The sequence below is a fragment of the Schistocerca gregaria genome, chromosome 6 (genome assembly GCF_023897955.1).
Source record: "Schistocerca gregaria isolate iqSchGreg1 chromosome 6, iqSchGreg1.2, whole genome shotgun sequence".
Lineage (NCBI taxonomy): Eukaryota > Metazoa > Arthropoda > Insecta > Orthoptera > Acrididae > Schistocerca > Schistocerca gregaria.
Genome location: NC_064925.1, coordinates 380,970,788 through 380,984,122, shown reverse-complemented (window position 1 = coordinate 380,984,122; position 13,335 = coordinate 380,970,788).

Genomic DNA, 13,335 nt, shown 5'->3' with positions numbered 1-13,335 from the left:
TGCACGTAGACATGAACGCTAAGAACACAGAAACGGCCGAAAGACCAGATACAGGTCGTCCGCTGAGACGACCGACCGAACTACCAACCATCGGTCGTTACCAATAAAGTCAGGCAAGGGAAGCGTCGGAGTATAAAACGGCCAACTGACAGCTAGATGGCATGAGGTCACTTCCACGGACGGACACACACACAAGTGAAAGTTGTACTATTCGAATATAACGATCCATTCAACTTAAACTCGCTGAAGTCAGGCAAGGGAATCGTCGGAGTATAAAACAGCCAACTGACAGCTTGATGGCATGAGGTCACTTCGGCGGACGGGCACACACACAATTGAAAGTTGCGCTACTCGAATGTAACGATCCATTCAACTTAAACTCGCTGAAGTCAAGCAAGGGAAACGTCGGAGTATAAAACAGCCAACTGACAGCTTGAAGGCATGAGGTCACTTCGGCGGACGGACACACAAACAATTGAAAGTTGCGCTACTCGAATATAACGGTCCATTCAACTTAAACTCGCTGTATCGGACCTCTACGTGGTCGTGCACTCGCGCGACCACCTCCTTCCATCGGGCAGTGCACATATCGCCAGCTCCCTCGGCGAGTACCGGCGCTGTCGGACCTCACTGCTGCTCGGTCCCCACTCAACTGAACTCCGATACACGACGACCCGGAAATACTAGAGATCGCTCCAAAGATAGTAGCACAGTACTCGCTATCGATAAACGCACAGCTGTCACTCACTGACAGACACAGCGAGCAAACGTCGTGGCGCCAGTGAACGCACTAAGAAAAGGAGAGGTCACAATCCGAATCCACGACGCCAACCCGTCATCGGCACAAACGTGAGCCGCAGCACGCCTCAATCACGGCAGACCACTCCTACATGACACCATGAAAAATCCTATTCCAATTGAAAGGCTTGCAGCCAAAAATTAGTGGCGCCTTGTTACGTCAGCAAGCATGAACAACTGTCTGCCAATCAGCTTGCTCTTGTAAAATGCATGCAGGAAGACCGCTGTGTGGGAAGCGCAACCGACATAAACACTGCGCCTCCGTGAGGCGCTAGCTTGGCAGACACCCCACTGTCACGAAGCCGCGATTTTAAGAAGTCAGCAATACAATGCCCGACTGCACCGTCTCAGGCGCCACGTCTTGGCGCTGGCGGGTTCCATGTAATCCTCGTTGCCTTCACTCAGGGTGAGAGAGAGCCGAAGACGCTTTTGAAAGATAGGCTCCAAGGAAGGCACCAAGCTAGTCTCTCCTTGCGTAACTGCAGCCCTACAACACCCACACCACATATAAAGTTCGAATTTGTGTACAAATCCAACACATTTCCTATAATATATTGCCCAATCGCATTTCCTTTTACCCTGACATTCGTCCAAGCGAGCGAAGTCCATCTTCTGACAGGACTGTGTGTGCCAGTTTAAAGACAGTTTTCGTGGTCTTGACCATATGGTACATGCTAATGAATTTTATCCACTGAATTGTCTGTGTAGCAAAGGACATTGTCATTTAAAGAAACGAACGAACCACCAGTGGTGACCGCGTCCAGCTGAACAAGCTTTCAGTAATATATCCTAGTTCTCGAGGAATGGTGTCAGTCAACCTGGAGGTTTGTATGTTGTCAATGCTGATTCCTGCACGTGCCGTAAGTACGAAATTGCGAGAGAAATGGAGAGACGTTAGAAGGTGTACCCTCGAGCAGTGGGTTTTAAACACACACCTACCGATACTGATGTAGATTCTGCCTCTTTTCCTCAAACACTTGAGGCGCTTGCGGGTTCTTTGCCTTGCAAGGGACAGCTGATTTGCTTATCCAGTCTAATCAAAAACGTTCAAACGTATGTGAAATCTTATGGGACTTAACTACTAAGGTCATCAGTCCCTAAGCCTACACACTGCTTAACCTAAATTATCCTAAGGACAAACACACACACCCATGCCCGAGGGATGACTCGAACCTCCGCCGGGACCAGCCGCACAATCCATCCAGTATAATCCAGCTCTCCACTGGCAGAGAGCTGGCTGGATGTTGACGGGGTATTTAATTACAAAAAAATTGTGAATTCGAATATCTTATCATCATCTGTATTAGGTATACATATAGTCGAACCGAGCTTATGGCGAGTGATCACTTTAACCACTTAGCTTATTCGTGCATGCCCTCCGGACCAAACTAAACTTCCGTACGTCATACTGCCTACGTCCCTATTCTATAGTCGCCTATATTCAATACTTAATGTTCTCAGCTTTACTCTGTATTCCCCCATCGGTGAGAATCGGACTATGAGGAAGCAAGGCCCATAATGTTATTGTCTTGGGCCCGCTGCCGCACGTAATATGTCTGGATGAACAGACGTTAATGACGGGGCTGACGCAAGGTGATCAGCTAAAACATTATGACCACCGACCTACAATCCATGTAAACACCTCCAGGTGATAGCAACGTCACCTGGCGAGAAATAACTGCTAGTCAGACACACGCCCGGTGCATGTATATCAGTGAGCGTGGTATCAGCTCGCGAGCGATCTGAGTTTGACCGAGGGATGATTGTGACGGCCCGGAGGCTCGGCACGAGGATTTCGGAAACTGCATGACTTGTCCGGCGTTCGAGGAGTTCCGTGGTGAGTGTCTCCTACACGTGGCGAAAGTACGACGTCGTGGGGTTGGCCGACCATCCCTCGTTACAGATGCCGGACGCCGTAAGCTGGGCTGACTGGTAAAAGAGGACAGGCGGCGAACTAACATCAGGCTTTAATGTTTGGTAGAACACACGCTGCACCGAACACTCCTAACGATGGACCTCTGCAGCCGAAAACCCATGCATGTGCCAATGTTAATACCACGACATCCGCAACTACTACTGAAATCGGCCCATGACCATCGGGACTGGACGTTGGCGGCGTGGCAGAGGACTGCATAGTCTGACGAACCCCGATATCCTCTTCATCATGCCGAAGGAAGGGCGCGAATCCGTCGTCTTCCAGGGGAACAGCTCCTCGACACGTGCATTGCGGGACGGCGTCAGCTCCATTATGCTCTGGAGAACATTCACGTGAGCATCCATGGGTGCCGTGGAGCTTGTGCAAGGCATCATGACGGCCAAAGAGTATCGTAACTAGTTGCAGATCACTTACAGCCCTTCATTAAGATCATGTTTCCCGACGGCACTGGCAGTTTTCAGTAAGATAATGCGCCATTTGAAGTGGCCAGGAGAGTGACGGAGTGGTTCAGGGAACACATTTTTTTTAATGGTTTTAGGGCGCAAAAACTGCTACGGTAGTTAGCGCCCGGTCTGTGACTTAGTTGGGGAACACAGTGGCGAGTATCTATTGATGTACTGGTCCCCCGACTCGCCAGATCGGAACCCGATCGAACATATCGGGAATGTGGGATGTGACTGAACATGGCGTCAAAGCCCATGCTCCCCCCCCCCCCCCCCCCCCCCCCGCCGGAATTTACGGGAATTAGGTGACATATGAGTGGAGATGCGGTGCCAACTTCCTGCAGCGACCTACCAAGGCTTCATTGCTTCCATGCCACGACGTGTCGCCGCTATTATCAGAGGCAAAGGTTTACATACCGGCTATTAGCTAGGTGGTCAAAACGTTCTGGCTGATAAGTGCATGGCGCCTTATGGTAGAACAATGTAATCCTGTTATGTTATAATTTTTTATAAAGATCACTTACAGATTCATCTCTCTAGATGCGAAATCGGTAGTTACTTATTCTTGAAACTTTTCTAGAAGCCAGTGCGGAAAATTTTTTTCATCGTGTAGAATTTTGGCTGCAGTTTGTAAGGTGTCAGGCAAATCCAACACCTTCCATGAAAACCCTGACATGATAAGCAAATCTAGTAGTATGTCACATAGCTCCGAATAAATCGTGAAATTAAATTAACCAAAGTAATACGAGTAACGAGTGAGCAAATGGAATACCTCAGACTAACACAAAAATGCCTAAATGCATGTCATACCTTCCCACTGTGAGACAGACGCAGTTCCGAGGGGAGAAACGAGAACAGAAGCCGAGAGCACAACCGTGTTAAACTAGAATGCCCTAAGATAAGGGACGGACTGGACACCCACGTCGCCAGCTAACCACTAAGGCCACACCACCCGCAAGTTTTAGCGTGAGACTTTTTCGAGTCTCTGTTACGTTAGGACCACCCCCCAGCCCACGTTAAAAGATAGAGCCCTCCAGAAGAACAGTATAGATCTTACGATAACGCTAAAAGGACCACACCAGCTGCGAGTTTTAGCGTGAGACTTTTTCGCGTCGCTGTTACGTTGCAGACTTTAAAAACATTGACCCACCATGAAAAGTATAACGTTTCTCATTGGATAGACAGAATTTTTGTAGGCGGAGCTTAAGGTTATCATTGAGACCCTGATTGGTCAGATGAAAACACAGCCAGATAGTTTTTTTACACCAACTTCGGTAAACTGTAGTAAGGAAAAGTTAGGAGAGAGTTAGTTCCGAGACGGCGAGCTGGATGGCTGCTGCGCCGGCCGCCGCCCCCCTGACGAACACCGACAAGGTAATGAACGCACGCGATGCCGCATAACAGCGCATAAAGCTTCATTCAGACCTGCACAAGTCTCATCTGTTACACCTCCTTTTTGCGTAATACTAGTGTCGATCGTCAATTAAAACGCATGGTGTTCACATTTGCCACTTGAAGTAAAAATCTGAAACGCGATGATTTTTATGTTATATAGTTATTGAGAAGCCATAACAACCACTGTAATTTACGACAAGTTAGATAAGTAATTAAAGATGATTGAGGGTCACTGTAGATCATTTTGATAGTTTTCTCTTTTGTGAAACTTAATTTAAACCTAGATTATAGATGTGATATGGCATAGGTCATCCTTCGATCCATTGTAGAACTTGGAAACCCATTCAGGGAATAATCGTTCACCTTTTTGTTGAACGCAGTTGGTTTTTACCATCCTGTATTAAAACACTTCGTTTTATCAGTAGTGCAATTTATAAACAATGTTTTGTGAGTAGAATAAAATTTCCAATGGTAAACTTAACTGCTTTTTCGACGTTATTTTACCAGCTAACTAAAAACAGGAAAGCCTTGAACCCCTTCTACTAAATTTAGTTAGTATTAAGATTCTTTTACAGGGAGTGAAGTGGAGCCGACGCTAAAATCATTAAGTATTTGGTTATATCATCGCTAGTCTCACTGAACTCTTCTGAATTCTACATGTCATGTCCCTAAAAAAACACGCTCAGAGCGTCGTTGCGCGAAAGTGGTAGGGAGACACGATATAGAACAAACAGACACCACCATGATTGTTAGAAGTTGATGACCATTAAAATAATACCTTCTGTTGAGGTTACGGGGCGGGGGGGGGGGGGGGGGGTTAATCAAGATGAAGCGACATGGGAAGCTGGACAAGGAGACGACTGTGCTCCGCCTACATCTACAGAGACACTCCACAGTCCACCGTATGGTGGATGGCGGTCTGCACCCCGTGCTACTACCACTCCTTTCTTTTCCTGTTCTACTCACAAGGGAAAAGAACTGTCTATATGCCTCCGTACAGACCATAATTTCTCGTATGTTATCTTCATCATCCTTATGCGTAATGTACACTCCTGGAAATTGAAATAAGAACACCGTGAATTCATTGTCCCAGGAAGGGGAAACTTTATTGATCACACCGACAGAACCACAGGCACATAGACACAGGCAACAGAGCATGCACAATGTCGGCACTAGTACAGTGTATATCCACCTTTCGCAGCAATGCAGGCTGCTGTTCTCCCATGGAGACGATCGTAGAGATGCTGGATGTAGTCCTGTGGAACGGCTTGCCATGCCATTTCCACCTGACGCCTCAGTTGGACCAGCGTTCGTGCTGGACGTGCAGACCGCGTGAGACGACGCTTCATCCAGTCGCAAACATGCTCAATGGGGGACAGATCCGGAGATCTTGCTGGCCAGGGTAGTTGTCTTACACCTTCTAGAGCAGGGTGGGTGGCACGGGATACATGCGGACGTGAATTGTCCTGTTCCAACAGCAAGTACCCTTGCCGGTCTAGGAATGGTAGAACGATGGGTTCGATGACGGTTTGGATGTACCGTGCACTATTCAGTGTCCCCTCGACGATCACCAGAGGTGTACGGCCAGTGTAGGAGATCGCTCCCCACACCATGATGCCGGGTGTTGGCCCTGTGTGCCTCGGTCGTATGCAGTCCTGATTGTGGCGCTCACCTGCACGGCACCAAACACGCATACGACCATCATTGGCACCAAGGCAGAAGCGACTCTCATCGCTGAAGACGACACGTCTCCATTCGTCCCTCCATTCACGCCTGTCGCGACACCACTGGAGACGGGCTGCACGATGTTGGGGCGTGAGCGGAAGACGGCCTAACGGTGTGCGGGACCGTAGCCCAGCTTCATGGAGACGGTTGCGAATGGTCCTCGCCGATACCCCAGGAGCAACAGTGTCCCTAATTTGCTGGGAAGTGGCGGTGCGGTCCCCTACGGCACTGCGTAGGATCCTACAGTCTTGGCGTGCATCCGTGCGTCGCTGCGGTCCGGTCCCAGGTCGACGGGCACGTGTACCTTCCGCCGACCACTGGCGACAACATCGATGTACTGTGGAGACCTCACGCCCCACGTGTTGAGCAATTCGGCGGTACGTCCACCCGGCCTCCCGCATGCCCACTATACGCCCTCGCTCAAAGTCCGTCAACTGCACATACGGTTCACGTCCACGCTGTCGCGGAATGCTACCAGTGTTAAAGACTGTGATGGAGCTCCGTATGCCATGGCAAACTGGCTGACACTGACGACGGCGGTGCACAAATGCTGCGCAGCTAGCGCCATTCGACGGCCAACACCGCGGTTCCTGGTGTGTCCGCTGTGCCGTGCGTGTGATCATTGCTTGTACAGCCCTCTCGCAGTGTCCGGAGCAAGTATGGTGGGTCTGACACACCGGTGTCAATGTGTTCTTTTTTCCATTTCCAGGAGTGTATGTTGGAGGCAGTAGAATTGTTTTGAAGTCAACTTCATACATCGGTTCTCTAAATTTTCTGAATAGTGTTCCTAGGACAGAATGTCGCTTTCGCTCCACGAATTTCCATTTGAGTTTCCGAAGCACCTAGGTAACACTTGTATGTTGTTAGAACCTACTGGTAAGAAATTTCGCAGCGCGCCTACTTATATGTCTTCCTTTGATTCAACCTGGTACGGATCCCAAACACTCGATCAGTACTCTAGAATGGGTCGTACTAGCGTCCTATATGTGCTTTGTTTCACAGATGAACCGCCTAAAATTCTCCCAGTAAACCGAATTTGACCATTGACATCCCCTACCACAATCCTCACTTCCTCCTTTCATTTCATATCGACACACGTTGTGAAGTTGGGCGCTACCCCTCATTACGGTGACGTCACGGCCTGGGGAGCTTCTGGACTCCCGGCGCCTGTTTGCCTATCATATCGCTACACCTAGATTTTTAAACGACATGACTTTTCCAAGCAGGACACTACTAATGCTGTATCCAAACATCCCTCATCCGCATTAACTTACATTTTTCTGCGTTTAGAGCTACCTCTCCATTCATCACACCAATTAGAAATTTTGTCTGAATCATCTTGTATCCTACTACACTCACTCAACTTCGACACCTTATCATGAACCACAGCATCATCAGCAAACTACAGCTTGCGGCGCACCCTACCCCCAGATCATTAACGTGTATAAGGAATAGCAGTGGTCCTACCGCAGTTCCCTGTGGCGCCCCTGACGATAACCTCGTCTCTGATGAACACTCGCCGTCGAGGACAACACACTGGATTCTGCAACTTAAGAAGTCTGAGCTACTCACTTATCTGTGAACCTGTTCCATATGCTTCTACCTTCTTTAACAGCCTGGACAACAGTCCAGATCATTCTGGACGTTTGCTTCTTTGGGCTGTTAAAACTTAGCCTCAACCCGCCCCTGGTATTCTCGTAACGTAGCGTCCAGCGACATGTTCCTCCCTTATCGGACAAGAAGACCATCTCGAAAGACGATGAGGCGGCGTTGGAGGTGGGACATTTGCTGAGCAGCCAGAATGCCACTTGCACCACGAAGGTCTTCGACACGTCATCGATCGTTGTTAAGATGTGTCTCGTTAAAGGAATAATGTGTGGAGGAGGAATGACGCATTAACGAACTCTCATGGGTCCAGGTTTGTTTTTTTTTCTAGCGGATAGCTAAAACTTCACCGCCGGCCCTGGTGAAGTACTCACAGTCCTGGCCGCGTGCGTGGGGCGCGGCGCAGCGGCTGCGGAGGCAGGGGGGCCGTTGCGACACCCGCGTTCGGCCGCAGCGCAGCACGCCCACAGTGACGTCACAGCCAGGGGCGCCTCTGGAATCCCGCCGCCTGTTTGCCTACCTGGCGCCGGCCGCCACATTCGCTAGCGAGAGAGAGAGAGAGAGAAAGAAAAGGAACGAGGACAAAATAATGGCTTCTGCGAAGCCGCACCTGCTCAGACTTCGCGGTCACAAGCAGCAGTAACAGCTAACACTGCGAGCCTTCCTGATTCGACACCTTTTCCCAGAATTCCTTTCTCTAAGTAAGGACACTTTGTCGCGTCACTGCATAGGCCATCAATGAAATCACAACCACTTACGTAAGCATCAATGGCGCCGTTAACAGTTTCCTCGCTATCTGATTTCTATCCCATAACGGCATTCGGACCCTTTTACTGAAGTTCATAAACAATACACTCACAGCTTGACCCAAAATGTGAACTCATAAATTGTGAGATCCACTTACATGCAGAAATAGTACTCATTTTACTGCTTCTTAATCGGCCACCTGACAGTAAGAGATGGGTTAAGTTACGCTCTCCAGCCACACGCACCCACTTTGCTGGCGCATGTTTCCTGACGCCATCTACCCACTTTCCATTAGGCTATGGTGTTATTCTCTCCCTATCTGTTGTAGTACATTAATCAACTTCCATTTGCCTGACCATTACTCACTACAGTCCATGTCTTACTGGCGGCCGGCAAGAGTGGCCGAGCAGTTCTAGGCGCTTCAGTCTGGAGCCCCGCGACCGCTACGGTCGCAGGTTCGAATCCTGCCTCGGGCATGGATGTGCGTGATGTCCTTAGGTTAGTTAGGTTTAAGTAGTTCTAGGTTCTAGGGGACTGATGAGCTCAGCTGTTAAATCCCATAGTGCTCAGCCATTTGAATCTTACTGGCGTCAATGTACATTTTTCTTTTACCAGCACACCACTAACTTGGTTTTGAAAACGCTATTTACCTTACCAAAAGCACCACAGGACAGTACTTACTTCATCTGGTGTATATCCAGTCGTCTTGATATGTGTCAAATACGAAAACCCATCATGTGGTTCTATCACTGCATTATACAGCTTTAGCATTGCTGCCTCTGGATCACGGGGTCCCGGGTTCGATTCCTCGCCGGGTTGGAGATTTTCTCCGCCCGGCGACTGGGTGTTTGTGTTGTCCTTATAATTTAATCTTCATCGTAGTCATTCCTGACAGTAACTAGATTGGACTGTGTAAAAATTGGATTGTGTCAAAATTGGGACTTTGTACGGGCGCTTTTGACCGCGCAGTTGAGCGCCCCGCAAACCAAACATCATCATCATCATCTTCTTCTTCTTCATTATCATACAGGGTGATCAGGAATATGCTGAAAAGTTTGTGAGGGTGTTGAAGTGTAGATTCTGCTCAGAAATAACTGTTAAGGAGAAAAAATTCGATACGTTACACCTTTTCCGAGTTCATTAGCATTGAAGTTAGCTAATCAGGCCGTCGCGCGCAAATTCAAAGGGCCCACCAAATACAAATAGTGTCAGTTCTCATTGAGTAGATAACAGCACACGAGACTGCTCAACCTTTGGCTCGGGATCGATCCTTACTACAATCCCATGTCCAATTTCTGTATCGCTTTCTTGTCCGGTTAGAGGAAACAAAACGAATAACATCTTTGGTGACACCGTCCCTGGCCGGCCGCTTGAATTCGCGCAACCGCCTGATTGGTTAACTTCAATGCTAATTAACTCGGAAAAGGTGCAACGTACCGAATTTTCTTCTCAGCACAGCCTACCCTACAACACTCTTACAAGCTTCTCAGACTGTCCATCACGTGCTTACTCTGAGGCGTGGCGCCTTATATCGCTGCTGTCTAGAGCCTGTGTATCAGGAGAACGATTAATGCGTGCACAATGACAGATGGTCCGAAGCGGGCTTAGTCGAGTACGTAGTTCTAATTTGTGTCTCCTAGAGGACAGCAATAGACAGGTCTACACAGAAAGAACTATAATGTAGTTTAGAATTTTGACCACGAGAGTTCAGTAGTGCACAGAGACATTCGAGAAACAGGTCAAGAGAATGTTTTTGTGAATTGTTCTATTTATTTTCTGATGGCTTTTTTGTTTATTTATGTTTGTACATAGTAGTGTGAATGATGATTGAATGTGGTCTAAAGTAAATATGTAGATCGTTGTTCTACTGATGAACGCTGTACGAACTAGAGTGAGAAAGTTTTAAGAGAGTGTGAATGCAGACAACGGGGAATTTTGTATCATAAAATGTTAATTAAGTTTGTGGTAAAAGGAAAGTTAACTCGAATGCAAATGAAAATAGTTAATAACGCAAAGTATAAACAACATATCAGAATGTTAAATATTTATTTCGGAAAAAAGTACAGTTCGAAAGTGTGTTAGTTGTTGATTGGTTAGTCATGAAAAGCACGAACTAACGCGGGAAAACAATGTTTTTCTATTGGCCATAAAGAAAATTGACCAATCAGAAAGGAGTATTCTTCGCCCGTCTTTTCTCTTGGAGATACAGAATGCTTACAGCAGTCTAAAGGAGTCAGAGCTCAGCCTTTCAACGGTACGGTCTTGTGTAGCATGAGCTTCGGAGGAAGTTATTATTTGCCAATTATAGTTGTGCTACATGTTTCAATAGTGTTTTAAAGTAAAGGCATATTTATTCCGGTGTGGTTTTCTTTTCGAAAGTATGGAATTTTTAAGTAATTTTGCGTGTGAGAAAAGACAGTAATTCTTCGTGGCATATTGGCTAAAAATTGAGTGCATTAGACACCGATAAACTTAATAGTATGGGGAGCACTTTCATTTAAGAACAATCCGTGTTTAGTAGTCGTTCAGATTTCGAGAATACATTACCAGAAACTTGCTAACGTGAATGAAAGTGTTTGTGCATGACTGCGTTAAGATTAGCATAGGCTTGGCAGTGAAGGTGTAAATAATCAAGTTTCAGAATATACCGAAGTTTTGCCAGTGTTTCCACCTTTCATTCAAAATTAAGACCTTTTCCCGATTCTTGGAGTAGTTACGTTGTGTGCAGCCTGTTGCGAGTTGCAGTACGGTTGGTTTCTGCTCGGCTTTTCGACCGGAGATCTGCTGCTACGAGTTCACAGGTAGGTGCAGGTAACCTTGCCGCCGCAGTACGCCTACATTATGCAGGGTGGTCAGAAAAAGTCTGAAAAGTTTGTAAGGATTAAGTGTATGTCGGTGAAATTGATACCATCACCACCTACCTATCACCAGTTCCTGTGTCTGGTGCTACCGTCGGGTAGAGCAAAATTCAGAGAAAGTGGAATAACTCTTCGAAATAGTTTATCCGCATGTAGGAAGAAATGAGACAGACAAAGAGTAATTGCGTTAGTGACGAAATTTAGCAACAAAAATGATGTAATCCAACATACAAAGCAGCGAATGCAGAATATGTTACCAGAGGAAGAAAAAATGTTTGAATCCACTGATACAACTATGAACCAATACGAAAGTGTAAACTTTCCAGTTTCTTAACTGTCGCTTTGGCCTGTGAGACCATACGCGTTCTTTATCTTCAACCACCAATCATTTCTGGCCTTGGCTTTCGTGGCCCGTTCTCCTTTGCTCAGGCCTGTCGCCATCATATCCCTGTTGATATCAACTTTCCTTGTCTAAAACCAGTTCTGACTTCAAAACGTTCTTTAGTTGCTGTAGTGATCTTTACTCTGCAATAGGTTTTCTCTAAACTCATATGTAGTAGCTTTATTACCTTTTATGGAAACGGGAACTCTTAAAAAACATTGATGGTTGTGCTCCTGTGCAGGCTGTCATAAGCTTTTTTTTTTAAACTGCAAAAACCATGTGAATATCAACGTTACGTTCCCATCGTTTGTCGGTTAATTGTCTGAGCGCAAATAGATGATCTGTAGTTGATCTGTTCCTCCTAAAAACATTGTTGATAATCCCCTGTATTTCCTTCTGTAACTCGGATAATTTTTTCAGTAGACTCTGTATCAGAATTCTGTGGCTTCATTAAAGAGTACAATCCCTCGGTAGTTATCACACACCAGGGCCGTTCATTTTTAGTCTAGAGCAGATTGTGCTCATTTTCCATCGTCATGCAATCTCTCATATCACCAAGCATTCTTTAACAGTTTTGTAATTAGTTGAACCAGTATCAAGTCTCCATTCCTTATTAGCCCTACTGCAATTTGATCTTCGCCGAGAGCTTTGTTGTATTTTAGGTTTGATTATTTTCCGTATTTCTTCTTCGTTGGGGTTCTCTAGTTTGCTGTCTACGGTGTCGCGTACATCACATGGAAGGGACTCAGTTGGGTTATTTCAGTTTTGTAATTCTGCGAAGTAATCTTGCGTTCTACTTCAGTGTTATTCATGAGAATTTGCGCCTTTGTGTCTTTAACAAATGTTTCTTCTTTCTTATTCTTCTGAGTTACTTTCTTTACTTTTTAGTACATTCGTCTTGTTCCTTGATGGATACAGTCCTCTTTAGATTCTTCAGTTAACTCTTTGTAATATTTCCGTTCCTCCCGCCTTAGTATATTTCCGTTTCCTTCCTTTTTCTGATATATCTGTTCTTTAACTCCTGCTCCCTCGTATTTTCTAATCACCTCTTCTTAGCCAATCTTCTCTCTTCAGTTTTTGCTGGCAGTTCCCAACAGGATTCCTAAATTCACTCAATATTCCCGATATGTCCTTACAGAAAAACTGGACAATATTATAGAAGCGGAAATATGAACCAAAAAGAAAAAGGGCAAGGCAGTATTCATACCACGAAGTCCATTCATTTCAGCTTACACATTACTCCATTTTGGGCTGACGCAGCGACCGTGGTTGAATGTTCCAGAAATAGAATGCAGTGTCTGTTGGAATGACGCGTTTCGCGCTGTTAGCGCGTCTTCAGGTTGTCTTGAACAGCTTGCCGGATTAATCATATGTAAAAATCATTGATATGATGATGCTAAAGCAAAGACCGCAATTGTCAAATATGGACATTGGAAAGTCAAACCA